Below are 4026 nucleotides of genomic sequence, written 5' to 3' on the forward strand. Positions count from 1 at the left end.
ACTTGTTAAAGCAATAACAACGCTTTACTACTTGTTAACACAATTAAACTTATAGCTTGCTTATTCGCAACTCAATTCTCCGCTCACTTTACTTGTAGCTTGCTGTCTTGTAACTCGTAAATGTCCCAACTCCGCTGTGTCGTGGCTCCCTGCGCTGGCCTGCGAACAGCGAGAGAAAGAGAATGAGCGATGAACTTCAGAATGTTCTAGAGTTGCCATAAGTGCCAGCGCAGGTATATAAGAGCCACGACACAGCGGAGTTGGAGTTAGTTACGAGTTACAAGTCAGCAAGCTACAAGTAAAGTGAGCAGAGAAGTGTGTTGCGAATAAGCAAGCTATAAGTTTAATTGTGTTAACAAGTTTAGTAAAGCGTTGTTATTGCTTTAACAAGTATTGTAAAGTGTTTTTACTGTACTAGCGAGTATTGTAAATTGTTTGTTGTACAATAAAGTTAATTGTACTACAGTTTGGTCAACGTTAGCATTTATTTAGCAATCCAGAGATACGAACCGAATCATATTTGGGAAATCCCTCGAGGTTTCAAGGATAATCGTAACAATACGGTAAATTGCCATTGCCTGCAAAAACGTGCACGTTGCTGGGACCAGAAATTGATCTTTAGACCTTTAATTTGGGCTGATTTTGTTATATTTTTTACGAATATTAAAAAAAACACCAGCATCTCCTAGCAGTAAAATGACTAACGAGCCTTCGACCGGCGAGCAAGAAGCATTAATTTGTATTAATTTGAATCGGCATACCTACAGTAAAATTTTGTATAAAAGTCCATTAAATCCTCCAATAAAAAGTTTAGTTTCGTATGCGAGCGCCCATAGCAGGTATAGACGTGCACTCATGTACGCAATAGAAATTTTGAAATGCTTGGCAGCACTTTAGCTCTTCAACTAACCCAATATTCACAATAAATTTTGATGAATAATTTTATTTTAGTAAAATTTTGGTAGATTTTTTGAAATATGTGGTAGTTGTGGTAGAATTGAAAAATGATCGAAAATGTGGTAGATTACCATAATTGTGGTAAAGTGGCAACACTGGTGCAGTATCCTATAGTATCAAGAATAGTTGCGATCCCGTACGAGTCCGGACTAGGGACACGATATCAAACAGAAAGTATCGATATGGAACTCATTTAAAGTATCGCTTTAAAAATATCGGGTACCCATTAATATCGGAATAAAAAGACTCGATATTCCAAATATCGATACCAAAATCCAAAAAATTTATACGAATATAGGTCTCACTGTGGTGTAGCTCGTCGTTTTTAATGTGTTCAGAACTTAAGACGCACTTGACAAATCGGAGGAGACTATCGGTCAAACACTAACATATTGTGTAACAACACGTAGAGATTGAGGTGTTGTCTTAAAACACCGAGGTCTCGGGTTCAAATTCCACCACATGCAATCCTAACAATATTACACATTTCATTTTCTGCCCAATTTATATCGGGAAGAATTGTTAATAACATTATCCTTGTAATGTGAGCTTATGACATTCGATACGATACTAGGGTTCTGGTACTCGATTCCTAAAAATATCGTTTTAAAACTATCGAGTAAAATATATCGGTATCGAATGCCAAAAGTATCGATATGGTATCGTATCGTATAGAAATTCGTGTCCCTAGTCCGGACTAGTCAGAAATAGTCAGAATCAGTCAGATTTTACTGGAAATCGATCCCGTACTCGGTTCTCTGACTATTGAGAGGACAAAAAAGAGAGTAAATACAGTCCTCTCTCTGTCAGAAGTTACCAGTTTTAGTCCGAGAATTTTTTGCTGGTAAATTCTGGTAAATGTGTCAAACGATCAGCTGTAGTGTGTTTGGCAACCAAATTGTAAACAAAAGAAAAGTGCACTCTGCTAATTCATGTTGAAAAGTATTTAATTGTTTAAGTGGATTCTAATGAATTTGAATGTATTTTTGGTTATTTAAATGTGTGAGCTGAGTATGTTTACATACAAAATAAGCAAAAATTTACAACCAAAATTTAGAGGTTATGTTGAAGTTGACAGAAGTTACCATTTTTTACTAGCAAGCGATCCTGTACTTTTCAATGTTACTCTCTCGCTCTGAGCGAATTTTTATTTTTTGACAGTTTTACTAGTCCGAGTCCGAGGAATACGGGATTGCACCTAATGATAGAATACAAGATTGCGCCGTCCTGGGCGTTGACATTTTTGTACCACAAGTAAACAAAGAATAGAGCGAAAAGAAGAACGAGTTGAAACTGCCAAGACAGTTCACCTAAAAGAGAAAAACGTATTTTAATTTTGCTAAGTGGGAAAATATTGCATTTTTACCTAATCTATTAGAGAATAGGTAACATTTTAGTGCACTCCATTGCCTCGCAATTGAGGCTGCTTCAGCAAACGTTTTAGTGCACTCCATTGCTTTGCTGTCGCAATTCAACACACAGCACTTCATTTTATTAGTTTTTACGCAGTCTTCAACTCAAAAATCACTCACAAATTGCAAATTAACACAATTTCAACTGATTTTTCACTTATAATTCAAATTTCTCTTTCGCTGATTTGTAAACAAAGGTTTATTTACAAGTTACCACAACTCTCAAAATCGGCAAAACCAAAGTAGCGGTACCACTGACGGCGCCACCTTTGTTCGCTGCACCGTGGTTGGATATGGTGTCGAGCTTTAACGGACTAAACGGGTTGCAAGCGGAAGTAGAGCTATGACGTTCATTGTGGCAAGTAAAACAGAACACAGATGTAAACTTGATAGACTTGTATAAGGAGACGGTTATGTTTTATCCTCAGATTAACGAAGGCATTGCATCGGAAAATAAATTAATCAGCTGTTCATAAAACTAGCACCTTGCTGGTTTTGCGTTTTCGTACTTTCTTGCATATTTTAGTCATTGGGAATAAATATTAGCTTACTCTCCGAAATTTGGTTACTGGCAAGTTACTGGATATTTTTTGCTGGATAATACGAAAACACAACTAATATTATGAAATGCTAGACAAGGGCAAGAAGGCAAAAACACGCCTTTTTACAGGATTGATTGTAACGTAAAACATGCATGAATGCATTGTAACGTTAATTTTAGCGTTTACCAAAATAAAGCAATCGTTTCTGTTGAAACGATTAATTTTTTTACCGTTTAGGTAATTATCAAAATTCCGAAAAATGCTTTCATATAGCTACAGCAATTTGAAAGCTTCACTCCGGCCCGGTTTTCCCGGACAAGTCCCGGTTTTAGACTATTGGTCCAATCTTAAAATGTCCGATTTGATTGCACAAATTTGAGAAAAAGTTCAAAAATCTTTAAACTACACAGAATAATTTTATGAATTCACTGAAGGAAATAACGCATAGTAAACATGAAAACACTTAGGTCTGTTTTTATGCGGTACATGTGATCCTCGGAAAGCCGCATAAAAAAACCCGCATAAAAAAGTTCTTTACTTTCATACAAAAACAGGGGATCCGTTCCAGCATTTTCAAAAACTGTATATTTTTCCCGTTTATTTCATTGGTTTACGTATGTTTGCATATTTATGTATGAATGTGTTATATTTCTAAAATCCTATCTCTATTGCGGCAGAGTTTCATGTTCATATTTTTATGAACACACTTATCTGTAATGACTTTAAATTTTGATGGTTTTTGACAAGCAATGTGTGTGAGAAAATTGAAAGGCAAAATTGATTGTGTGTCGTCAGCGTTATGGCATGTGAATATGTGGATGCCACACCCAACAAATTGTATTTATTGATCAATATTATTAAAGATTTAACGAAGTTTTAACTTAAATCAACTGCCTTTCGAGATTGAATTTTATATGACAAATCTCGAAAGATTTAACGTTAAATCTCGTCAGAGGGCTAAATCTGCATTAAATCTCACAATGGAGACATACCATTGGTGAATTTTTTCTATTATCGTTTTAAAATATTCGTATTTAAAAATAATACTTTCACACCACGTTCGCGTGGTGTTGATTCAAACTCACCATTTTAATGCAAATTTACATGTCTGGCTG

The sequence above is a fragment of the Rhagoletis pomonella genome, unplaced genomic scaffold (assembly GCF_013731165.1).
Source record: "Rhagoletis pomonella isolate Grant_MI unplaced genomic scaffold, Rhpom_1.0 Rhpom_scaffold_00004, whole genome shotgun sequence".
Taxonomy (NCBI): domain Eukaryota; kingdom Metazoa; phylum Arthropoda; class Insecta; order Diptera; family Tephritidae; genus Rhagoletis; species Rhagoletis pomonella.